The sequence below is a fragment of the Hylobates moloch genome, unplaced genomic scaffold, assembly GCF_009828535.3.
Source record: "Hylobates moloch isolate HMO894 unplaced genomic scaffold, HMol_V3 SCAFFOLD_5, whole genome shotgun sequence".
In the NCBI taxonomy this organism is placed as follows: domain Eukaryota; kingdom Metazoa; phylum Chordata; class Mammalia; order Primates; family Hylobatidae; genus Hylobates; species Hylobates moloch.
In genome coordinates, this window is record NW_026652280.1 from 97,209,486 (window position 1) to 97,222,817 (window position 13,332).

A 13,332-nucleotide genomic window follows, 5' to 3' on the forward strand; every position below is an offset into this window, starting at 1 on the left:
GTTTCTTGCTAGAGCATAAGTCTTCACTAAAGCCATTCACGGATTATGGTCCCATGGATTTTCCTGTAAGAAAAGAGAAGAGATTCAAATAAAAAGAAACACAGTAAAAAAGACAAGACCTCTGTGATACCAGAGAAGTCTTGATCATCAATCTTGGGAGAGCTGTCCACATCTAGAATGCCATCTGCTTATGGCCAAATCTTCTGTAGTCAGCTTCACCTTAAGATCTCTAATAGGTGTACAGTTTCAGGAGTCTCGAGGGCCCATTTTGAGCTGAGAGATGTGGATCCAAGACTTAAGGCCTTGAAGTTTGCTGCAGAAAACTTGGTATTGTTCCCTTCCACTAGAGGTCAAGAGCAGTCTTTCCCAGATGTCACTTCCAAAAGACCCAATTTCTGAGTTTTAGACTGTGAAAGATATGATTATCATCATTTGACAGGCCACAACGGGTTTCTTTTAGCTAGTGAAAATATGCTTTGGGATAATGCATTAAAGCCTGGCACTATGCAGCCATGTGAGAGTTTATAAGAAGGGCCAATACCTGTGTTTCCATTATTAAGGGCATAGGTATTTCAGTAACTCTTTTATAAGAGGTCAATGTATGTTTTCCAGTGGTAGTGGATCTAATTGCCATCAACTGGTAACATCTTTGAATAAAGCAATTCAATCAGTTCAGTTAGCCGTACCTAATACCATTGTGTTTGAAATATCTTATTTGACTGACTTATAATTTGATCAGTGGGAGACAAGATGGCCGAATAGGAACAGCTCCAGTCTACAGCTCCCAGTGTGTCCAGAATTGGTGGGTTCTTGGTCTCACTGACTTCAAGAATGAAGCTGCGGACCCTAGACATGAGTGTTACAGCTCTTAAAGTGGCGCATCTGGAGTTTGTTCCTTCTGATGTTCAGATGTGTTCGGAGTTTCTTCCTTCTGGTGGGTTCGTGGTCTAGCTGGCTCAGGAGTGAAGCTGCAGACCTTCGCGGTGTTACAGCTCTTAAGGCGGTGCGTCTGGAGTTGTTTGTTCCTCTTGGTGGGCTCGTGGTCTCGCTGGCTTCAGGAGTGAAGCAGCAGACCATCGTGGTGAGTGTTACAGCTCATAAAAGCAGTGTGGACCCAAAGAGTGAACAGTAGCAAGATTTATTGCAAAGAGTGAAAGAACAAAGCTTCCACAGTGTGGAAGGGGACCCGAGCGGGTTGCCACTGCTGGCTCGGGCAGCCTGCTTTTATTCTCTTCTCTGGCCCCACCCACATCCTGCTGATTGGTAGAGCCAAGTGGTCTGTTTTGACAGGGCGCTGATTAATGCATTCACAAACCCTGAACTAGACACAGGGTGCTGATTGATGTGTTTACAAACCTTGAGCTAGATACAGAGTGCCAATTGGTGTATTTACAATCCCTGAGCTAGACATAAAGGTTCTCCACGTCCCCTCCAGACTCAGGAGCCCAGCTGGCTTCACCCAGTGGATCCCGCACCGGGGCTGCAGGTAGAGCTGCCTGCCAGTCCTGTGCCATGCACCTGCACTCCTCAGCCCTTGGGTGGTCAATGGGACTGGGCGCCATGGAGCAGGGGGGCGGCACTCATCGGGGAGGCTAGGGCTGCACAGGAGCCCACACAGGGGGTGTGAGGCTCAGGCATGACGGGCTGCAGGTCCCGATCCCAGTCCCGCAGGAAGGCAGCTAAGGCCCTGCGAGAAATCAAGCGCAGCGCCGGTGGGCTAGCACTGCTGGGGGACCCAGTACACCCTCCGCAGCCGCTGGCCTGGGTGCTAAGCCCCTCATTGCCCAGGGCCAGCAGGGCCGGCCAGTTGCTCCAAGTGCAGGGCCCACCAAGCCCACCTGAAACTCCAGCTGGCCCGTAAGTGCCACATGCAGCCCTGGTTCCCACTGGCGCCTCAACCGCCACACCTTCCTGCAAGCTGAGGGAGCCGGCTCTGGCCTTGGCCAGCCCAGAAAGGGGCTCCCACAGTGCAGTGGTGGGCTGAAGGGCTCCACAAGTGCCACCAAAGTGGGAGCCCAGGCAGAGGAGGCACCAAGAGCGAGCGAGGGCTGTGAGGACTGCCAGGACGCTGTCACCTCTCACCAGCATGTGCAACGCAGAAGATGAGTAATTTCTGCATTTCCAACTGAGGTACCGGGTTCATCTCCCTGGGGAGTGCCGGAAGGTGGATGCAGGACAGTGGGTGCAATGCACCGTGTGTGAGCCAAAGCAGGGCAAGGCATCACCTCACCCAGGAAGTGCAAGGGGTCAGGGAATTCCCTTTCCTAGTCAAAGAAAGCGGTGACAGACGGCACCTGGAAAATCGGATCACTCCCACCCTAATACTGTGCTCTTCCAATAGGCTTAACAAATGGCACACCAGGAGATTATATCCCGCACCTGGATCTGAGGGTCCTATGCCCACGGAGCCTCGCTCATTGCTAGCACAGCAGTCCGAGATCAAACTGCAAGGTGGCAGCGAGGCTGGGGGAGGGGTGCCTGCCATTGCTCAGGCTGGAGTAGTTAAACAAAGCAGCCAGGAAGCCAGAACTGGGTGGAGACCACCACAGCTCAAGGATACCTGCCTGCCTCTGTAGGCTCCACCTCTGGGGGCAGGGCACAGACAAACAAAAGACAGCAATAACCTCTGCAGTCTTAAATGTCCCTGTCGGACAGCTTTGAAGAGAGTAGTGGTTCTCCCAGCATGGAACTTGAGATCTGAGAACAGGCAGACTCCCTCCTCGAGTGGGTCCCTGACCCCCAAGTAGCCTAACTGGGAGCCACCCCCCAGTAGGGGCGGACTGACACCTCACATGGCTGGGTACTCCTCTGAGACAAAACTTCCAGAGGAACAATCAGGCAGCAGCATTTGTGATTCACCAATATCTGCTGTTCTGCAGCCACCGCTGCTGATACCCAGGCAAACAGGTTCTGGAGTGGACCTCCAGTAAACTCCAACAGACCTGCAGCAGAGGGTCCTGACTGTTAGAAGGAAAACTAACAAACAGAAAGGGCATCCAAACCAAAAGCCCATCTGTACGTCACCATCACAAAAGAGCAAAGGTAGATAAAAACACAAAGATGGGGAAAAAACAGAGCAGAAAAAACAGAAACTCTGAAAATCAGAGGGCCTCTCCTCCTCCAAAGGAACACAGCTCCTCACCAGCAATGGAACAAAGCTGGATGGGGAATGACTTTGACGAGTTGAGAGAGGAAGGCTTCAGAAGATCAAACCACCACGAGCTAAAGGAGGAAGTTCGAACCAATGGCAAGCAAGTTAAAAACTTTGAAAAAAAATTAGATGAATGGCTAACTAGAATAACCAATGCAGAGAAGTCCTTAAAGGATCTGTTGGAGCTGAAAACCACAGCACGAGAACTACGTGATGAATGCACTAGCCTCAGTAACTGATGCGATCAATTGGAAGAAATGGTAACAGCAATGGAAGACGAAATGAATGAAAAGAAGTGTGAAGAGAAATTTAGACAAAAAGAATAAAAAGAAATGAACAAAGCTTCCAAGAAATATGGGACTATGTGAAAAGACCAAATCTACATCTAATTGGTGTATCTGAAAGTGACAGGGAGAATGGAACCAAGATGGAAAACACTCTGCAGGATATTATCCAGGAGAACTTCTGCAATCTAGCAAGGCAGGCCAACATTCACATTCAGGAAATACAGAGAGCGCCACAAAGATACTCCTTGAGAAGAGTAACTCCAAGACACATAATTGTCAGATTCACCAAAGTTGAAATGAAGGAAAAAATGTTAAGGGCAGCCAGAGAGAAAGGTCAGGTTACCCACAAAGGGAAGCCCATTAGACTACCAGCGGATCTCTTGGCAGAAACTCTACAAGCCAGAAGAGAGTGGGGGCCAATATTCAACATTCTTAAAGAAAAGAATTTTCAACCCAGAATTTCATATCCAGCCAAACTAAGCTTCATAAGTGAAGGAGAAATAAAATACTTACAGACAAGCAAATGCTGAGACATTTTGTCACCACCAGGCTTACCCTAAAAGAGCTCCTGAAGGAAGCACTAAACATGGAAAGGAACAACCAGTACCAGCCACTGCAAAAACATGCCAAATTGTAAAGACCGTCAGGCTAGGAAGAAACTGCATCAACTACCGAGCAAAATAACCGGCTAATATCATAATGACGGGATCAAATTCACACATAAAAATACTAACCTTAAATGTAAATGGGCTAAATGTTCCAATTAAAAGGCACAGACTGGCAAGCTGGATAAAGAGTCAAAACCCATCAGTGTGCTGTATTCAGGAAACTCATCTCATGTACAGAGACACACATATGCTCAGAATAAAGGGATGGAGAAAGATCTACCAAGGAAATGGAAAACAAAAAAAAGCAGGGGTTGCAATCCTAGTCTTGGATAAAACAGACTTTAAACGAACAAAGATCAAAAGAGACAAAGCCATTACATAATGGTAAAGGGATCAATTCAACAAGAAGAACTAACTATCCTAAATATATATGCACCCAACACAGGAGCACCCAGATTCATAAAGCAAGTCCTTAGTGACCTACAAAGAGACTTAGACTCCCACACGATAATAATGGGAGACTTTAACACCCCACTGTCAACATTAGACAGATCAATGAGACAGAAATTTAACAAGGATATCCAGGAATTGAACTCATCTCTGCATCAAGCGGACCTAATAGACATCTACAGAACTCTGCACCCCAAATCAACAGAATATACATTTTTTTCAGCACCACACCACACCTATTCCAAAATTGACCACATAGTTGGAAGTAAAGCACTCCTCAGCAAATGTAAAACAACCAAAATTATAACAAACTGTCTCTCAGACCACAGGGCAATCAAACTAGAACTCAGGATTAAGAAACTCACTCAAAACTGCTCAACTACATGGAAACTGAACAACCTGCTCCTGAATGACTAGTGGATACATAACAAAATGAAGGCAGAAATAAAGATGTTCTTTGAAACCAATGAGAACAAAGACAGAACATACCAGAATCTCTGGGACACATTCAAAGTAGTGTGTAGAGGGAAATTTATAGCACTAAATGCCCACTAGAGAAACCAGGAAAGATCTAAAATTGACACCCTAACATCACAATTAAAAGAACTAGAGAAGCAAGAACAAACATATTCAAAAGCTAGCAGAAGGCAAGAAATAACTAAGATCAGAGCAGAACTGAAGGAAATAAAGACACAAAAAACCCTTCAAAAAATCAGTGAATCCAGGAGCTGGTTTTTTGGAAAGATCCACGAAATTGATAGACTGCTAGCAAGACAAATAAAAAAGAAATGAGAGAAGAATCAAATAGACACAATAAAAAATGACAAAGGGGTATCACCACTGATCCCACAGAAATACAAACTACCACCAGAGAATACTATAAACACCTCTACACAAATAAACTAGAAAATCTAGAAGAAATGGATAAATTCCTCGACACATACACCCTCCCAAGACTAAACCAGGAAGAAGTTGAATCTCTGAATAGACCAATAACAGGCTCTGAAATTGAGGCAATAATTAAGAGCTTACCAACCAAAAAAAGTCCAGAACCAGATGGATTCACAGCTGAATTCTACCAGAGGTACAAAGAGGAGCTGGTACCATTCCTTCTGAAAGTATTCCAGTCAATAGAAAAAGAAGGAATCCTCCCTAACTCATTTTATGAGGCCAGCATCATCCTGATACTAAAGCCTGGCAGAGACACAACCAAAAAAGAGAATTTTAGACCAATATCCTTGATGAACATTGATGCAAAAATCCTCAATAAAATAACGGCAAACCGAATCCAGCAGCACATCAAAAAGCTTATCCACCATGATCAAGTGGGCTTCATCCCTGGGATGCAATGCCGATTCAACATACAAAAATCAATAAACGTAATCCAGCATATAAACAGAACCAAAGACAAAAACCACATGATTATCTCAATAGATGCAGAAAAGGCCTTTGACAAAATTCAACAACACTTCATGCTAAAAACTCTCAATAAATTAGGTACTGATGGGACGTATCTCAAAATAATAAGAGCTATCTATGACAAACCCACAGCCAATATCATACTGAATGGACAAAAACTGGAAGCATTCCCTTTGAAAACTGGCACAAGACAGGGATGCCCTCTCTCACCACTCCTATTCAACATAGTGTTGGAAGTTCTGGCCAGGGCAATCAGGCAGGAGAAGGAAATAAAGGGTATTCAATTAGGAAAAGAGGAAGCCAAATTGTCCTGTTTGCAGATGACATGATTGTATATCTAGAAAACCCCATCATCTCAGCCCAAAATCTGCTTAAGCTGATAAGCAACTTCAGCAAAGTCTCAGGATACAAAATCAATGTGCAAAAATCACAAGCATTCTTATACACCAATAACAGACAAACAGAGAGCCAAATCATGAGTGAACTCCCATTCACAATTGCTTCAAAGAGAATAAAATACCTAGGAATTCAACTTACAAGGGATGTGAAGGACCTCTTCAAGAAGAACTACAAACCACTGCTCAATGAAATAAAAGAGGATACAAACAAATGGAAGAACATTCCATGCTCATGGGTAGGAAGTATCAATATCATGAAAATGGCCCTACTGCCCAAGGTAATTTATAGATTCAATGTCATCCCCATCAAGCTACCAATGACTTTCTTCACACAATTGGAAAAAAACTAAAGTTCATATGGAACCAAAAAAGAGCCCGCATCGCCAAGTCAATCCTAAGACAAAAGAACAAAGCTGGAGGCATCACGCTACCTGACTTCAAACTATACTACAAGGCTACAGTAACCAAAACAGCATGGTACTGGCACGAAAACAGAGATATAGACCAATGGAACAGAACAGAGCCCTCAGAAATAATGCCACATATCTACAACTATCTGATCTTTGACAAACCTGACAAAAACAAGAAATGGGGAAAGAATTCCCTATTTAATAAATGGTGCTCGGAAAACTGGCTAGCCATATATAGAAAGCTGAAACTGGATCCCTTCCTTACACCTTATACAAAAATTAATTCAAGATGGATTAAAGACTTACGTGTTAGACCTAAAACCATAAAAACCCTAGAAGAAAACCTAGGCAATACCATTCAGGACATAGGCATGGGCAAGGACTTCATGTCTAAAACACCAAAAGCAATGGCAACAAAAGCCAAAATTGACAAATGGGATCTAATTAAACTCAAGAGCTTCTGCACAGCAAAAGAAACTACCATCAGAGTGAACAGGCAACCTACAGAATGGGAGAAAATGTTTGCAATCGACTCATCTGACTATGGGCTTATATCCAGAATCTACAATGAACTCACATTTACAAGAAAAAAACAAACAACCCCATCAAAAAGTGGGTGAAGGACGTGAACAGACACTTCTCAAAAGAAGACATTTATGCAGCCAAAAAACACATGCAAAAATGCTCATCATCACTGGCCATCAGAGAAATGCAAATCAAAACCACAATGAGATACCATCTCACACCAGTTAGAATGGTGATCATTAAAAAGTCAGGAAACAACAGATGCTGGAAAGGATGTGGAGAAATAAGAACACTTTTACACTGTTGATGGGACTGTAAACTAGTTCAACCATTGTGGAAGTCAGTGTGGCGATTCCTCAGGGATCTAGACCTAGAAATACCATTTGACCCAGCCATCCCATTACTGGGTATATACCCAAAGGACTATAAATCATGCTGCTATAAAGACACATGCACACGTATGTTTATTGTGGCACTATTCACAATAGCAAAGACTTGGAACCAAGCCAAATGTCCAACAACTATATACTGGATTAAGAAAATGTGGCACATATACACCATGGAATACTATGCAGCCATAAAAAATGATGAGTTCATGTCCTTTGTAGGGATATGGATGAAGCTGGAAACCATCATTCTCAGAAAACTATGCCAAGGACAAAAAACCAAACACTGCATGTTCTCACTCATAGGTGGGAACTGAACAATGAGAACACATGGACACAGGAAGGGGAACATCACACACTGGGGCCTGTTGTGGGGTGGGGGCAGTGGGGAGGGATAGCATTAGGAGATATATAATGCTAAATGACGAGTTAATGGGTGCAGCACACCAACATCGCACATGTATACATATGTAATAAACCTGCACGTTGTGCACATGTACCCTAAAAATATAATAATAATAAAATAATAATAATAATAATAATAATAATTTGATCAGTAAAGTGGGTTCCTCTGTTGCTGGATATTTTTCCAGGGATGCCCCATAAACAGAACACATTTTCTAATAACTTCTTTTTTTCTTTCTTTTTCTTTTTCTTTTTTTTTTTAGACATGGTGGTTTGGTTCTGCTGCCCAGGCTTGAGTGTAGTGGCACAATCATAGCTCACTGCAGCACTGAACTCCTGGGCTCAGACTCAGGCAATACTCCCACCTCAACCACCAGAGTAGCTGGGACTTCAGGTCATGCTACCATGCCTGACTAATTTTTTTTGTTTTTGTAGAGATGAGATCTCAGTATGTTGTTTTAAACTAGAACGGTTTGTTTGTTCTAAAATGAGAAGAGTAAAGTATAGGACAAAAGGTGAATGAATGAAAAAGTTGTAGAAAGTTTGTGGAAGATGAATCTTGTGAAAGGAATTTTATGTGTGATCAAGCTGGCTAAGATTAGAAGAGAATTAGTCATATGTTTGCTCAGGCTGCAGGCTGATCTTGAACTCCTGGCCTCAAGTAATCCTCCTGCTTCAGCCTCCCAATGTGCTGGGATTACGGGTATGAGCTACTATGCCCAGCCACTAATAACTTCTTAACTGTCATCATAGCATCAGCTTTTCTACATGGGAAAGCTTTTATACAATCAGAAAACATGCAAAGTATCACAAGAACATTATGACACCTCATTAAGGGTAGAAATTGAAATTCACAGTCTGTGAAAGTTCAAGTGATCCCACAAATGGTAAAAATACACCACCTAAAGTTTTGATTGTCTTATCAGAATTATGGGTTTGACAAGTCAAACATTTAGCACTTTTAGAAGAGCCGCCCCATCAATATTTTTTCACAATTTGGATCCTTTTATCTCTTCCATGATAAGTCCTGAAGTGCAGAGCTTTTGACAATGGAAACTTTAAGGACTCAGGAAGAAGCAGGTAGCCATCCAGGTGCATAGCATTGTTTGTTAAGTAAGTTATTATAGGTAATTTGACTTAACTCAATCTTTTGGGAGTTCATTCAAATTGCATATCTTAATAATTTCAGTACTGGCTGACTTAGTAGGAAAATCCGCCAGGTCATTTCCTTGGTATTTAATTAATTCTTGTTCTGCCTGATGTTGGGTTATGAGTTTTATGAACCAGTCACTTGCTCCACTAAAGTTCTGGGAGTTCTTGCCAAGTCCAATGGTATGATCTTGAAGTTATCGGAAACCTGTACTTGTTATTTTTCATTAATCTCCATGAAGATGAAACACTTTAGGCTTATAGTTACTCAGGAAAATATCAGAGTAAACAACCACCTGTGAATGACAAGACCTGAAATGGCCATGGTTAAAGATACGATGACAGTTTATTACAATAATGATTCAATTGACAAAGTGTTTTGGTTATTTCTGTTGCAGAAAACATTTTAAGATAATAACTAGAATTATAACTGTTAGAGTTATACTAGGACTATTAGATTTCTATAAACTTTATACAGTTTCTGAAACACATTAATAACATATCTATGCAAATAGGGCTTAAAGAAAATTTGGCATTACTTTTATCATTTGACAATGCTTCCCATATAATTTAATATGTCAAATAAGCCCAGTTATTTTAGTATCTCTCTGTTTATCAGGAGAGGTATTCATTTGAAAAGTTCCAAAAGTTCATCTTGAAAATACCAAAGTTTATTTGAGGTCCAGAAAAAGACTTAATTTAGAATTTGATTTTAGAAGTTTATCAAAAATATCAAATAGTTAAAATATTTGATCAAAATAGGATCACAGGTCACTGTGAACAATTCATTTATTTAACCAAGGTAATATTAAAAGACTTCAAAGACAAATATAGAAAGTTACATAGTTATAGAAAAACCTGAGCTCTTTCAGTAGAGAAGGCTCAGCATTCTTAAGTAATCAAAAACCTGAAAAAGACAACATAAAGCAAAGGAAATTATCTTGGTAAAACACGGAATCTTTGTTTCTTGGGCCAATTACGCAAAAGGTAAAGGAAGACCTTTCCCAATTTCCTATTTAGAGCAGATAAGTGCTCCAAAAAAGATGTGTTGTTTTAACAGGAGGACCAAGTTCTAGTTTTGTATCAATGTATTTTTATATTAATGCTCAATTTTTAGAAAAATATATAAATAATTCCATTCACATACATAAACATATAGACAGAAAAAGACCTTAGAGCTTTTATTCAAAAATTTTAGCCATGCGCCAGGTACAATAATGCAAACTCACTAATTTATTAAAGAGTATCTGGGCTCAAATTGTTTTTCTAGTCCTTAGAACAAGATTTCCAGCACAGATGGCTAAAGTTTTTGACTAATAATTATTAAAAAGACTTTTAAGATTTGTTTTCATTTGCCTTTTTTAAGGAACCTTTCAAAGAGGCAGACTTTGATTTAATTTAAATGTTTAGATACTTCTATGCACCAATTAAAGAATGTATCACCTTTCTTTTTTTGGCATTTTGGATCCTTTCTTTTCTAATGCACCTCATAAGTGAATATTTTTAACTAGGTTAAAACTTCCACATTGTGCTGACTGTAATTCTAAGTTGTTCTTAGTAAAGTTAACCAGTTTTTCCAAAAATGCACAGGTTGTGGGCTCATAATTTTTGTACAAAACATTAGCTATTGTCCCAGAAAATGGAGTCCTAGGCTTCTTAGATTTGGAGGAACTCATTTCAAAAGGTACTTACCCGAGGTCTCTAACTGGAACCAATCCAGTTAGTTATCAGATACAATCTGATACTGGATCCAGTTCAGTAAAAATTCCTCAAATGAAGTTGAAGAGGAGGTTGAATTCCATGGAGGTTGAATCTGGGAAAGAACTTACCCAGATCCCAGTTGCTATGAGAGATCAATGGGCACATTGAACACTAGCAAGTACCTTTACTTGGTAACTCAATGCTCCTGTTGGTTACTAGATGTCTACTTCAGATCCCACTTCTTACACCAATCTATTAAAAGAAAATCTTTAGACAAATTAAATTTAGCAGAGTTTATTTGAGCAAGGAAATGATTCATGAACTGGGCAGCGCCCTGTACCACTGAAGATTGAGAGAGCTCCACCCAGCAACATTGACAGGCAGTATTTATAGAAAGAAAAAGGAAATTACATACATAAATAGCCTGATTGGTTACAGCTCTGCATTTGCCTTATTTCAACATGCTTGAGCAGTTTGCAGCCTATAATTGGCAGCTATGATTCACTGAGGCTTGGTTACTTGTTTGCTTGTATTTTTGTTTTTGTTGTTTTTTTGTTTTGTTTTGTTTTTTGTTTTGAGACGGAGTCTTGATCTGTCACCTAGGCTGGAGTGCAGTGGCACAACCTCAGTTCACTGCAACCTCCACTTCCCGCTTCAGCCTCCCAAGTAGCTGGGACTACAAGCATGCACCACCATGCCCAGCTAACTGTTTTTGTGTTTTTTTAGTAGAGATGGGGTTTCAACATATTGTCTAGGATGGTCTAGAACTCCTGACCACAAGTGATCCACAAGTGATCCACCCGCCTCAGCCTCCCAAAGTGCTGGAATAACAGGCATAAGCCACCACGCCCTGCTTGTTACTTGTCATAAGAATATACTCTTAAGTTATGTTGCTGTTTGTTTACATATTAAGTTAGGTTACACTTCACTACATACAGAGGCAGCTTTAGGTCAAATTTAATTTAACACAATGTATACAAATATCAAATACCAAATTCTATGCCTTAAACATATACAATTTGTATATGTTAATGATATCTCAATAAAGCTGTTTAAAACATTTTTTAAAAAAGCCCAGGGTGGGAGCAAAGTCAATCCACTGTACTTTCTGCTTTTCCCAGGGACTGGCTGCGATCTACGCCCTTAGACTACTAATCACTTCCTTCACTTTTAAAGTAGTTTTAGTTTCCAAAGACCTTTCACATATACCATTTTGTTTAATCCCCACAGCAACTATGAGAGATAGGGATTACTATTCTTAATTTGTAAATGAGGAAACTAAGTCAAAGAGAAACTAAATCTAACTAAATCCAAAGCAGCACACAGTTAATGATTCGGGGATGGAACTGGAATTTTGATCTTCTAACTCCTGGTCCAGCATATTTTATTTCTCATAGCTGCATTCTAAGGTTGTACCTTCCCCTCTGAGGAGGTGTTTAAGTGATATGAATGGTGTGGTTTCTTTTCTTTTGGTATTCTATAATCCTGGGCCATCACAGCTGCAGAAGAGCATAAGAATTTCTTGGATGGGAGAAAAACAGAACTAGAATCAAAGAATTACAAAAGATTTGAGTAAAAATAGCTACAGATGGCCGGCCGCAGTGGCTCACGCTTGTAATCCCAGCACTTTGGGAGGCCGAGGCGGGAGGATCACGAGGTCAGGAGATCGAGACCACAGTGAAACCCCGTCTCTACTAAAAATACAAAAAATTAGCCGGGCGTGGTGGCGGGCACCTGTAGTCCCAGCTACTCGGAGAGGTGGAGGCAGGAGAATGGCGTGAACCCGGGAGGCGGAGCTTGCAGTGAGCTGAGACTGCGCCACTGCACTCTAGCCTGGGCGACAGAGCAAGACTCCATCTCAAAAAAAAAAAAAAAAAAAAAATAGTTACAAATTGTCATTGAATATTTAAGGTATGAGAAGCCGAAGTAATATGAGGGCAGTGTTTTTGTTTTTTTGTTTTTTTTCATTTTATTAGTGAGATGAATAATGGGTGCCACCTGCTTACTCCTGATTAGCTGCCTGGCATCAAAGTCCCCTGTCTCTCTAGATTGTATTCTGATTGGTTCTGATTGCCATATGTTGATTTACTTAGTTCTGTTTTAACAACCAGCATTACATTTTGATTCTTTTTTTACTCCTAGCCATACTGTTCAGTTGGCTGGCTTGATTTAAGTTTCTAAAATAAAACTTTCCCATTGATCTCCAAACTACTTTTTGTTTGCTGTCACTGATTTATGTGAATTATACACCCATATCACTATCTGAAATTAAGTGGCTCATTTATGTTGCATGTTTATTTACTAATCTCTTGCCTCTGGTCTTAATACTGTGTCCCCAGTGCCTACTACACTGATTAGAACATTATAGATACTCGTCCGGGCATGGTGCCTCACGCCTATAATCCCAGCACTTTGGGAGGCTGAGGCAGGTAGATCACCTGAG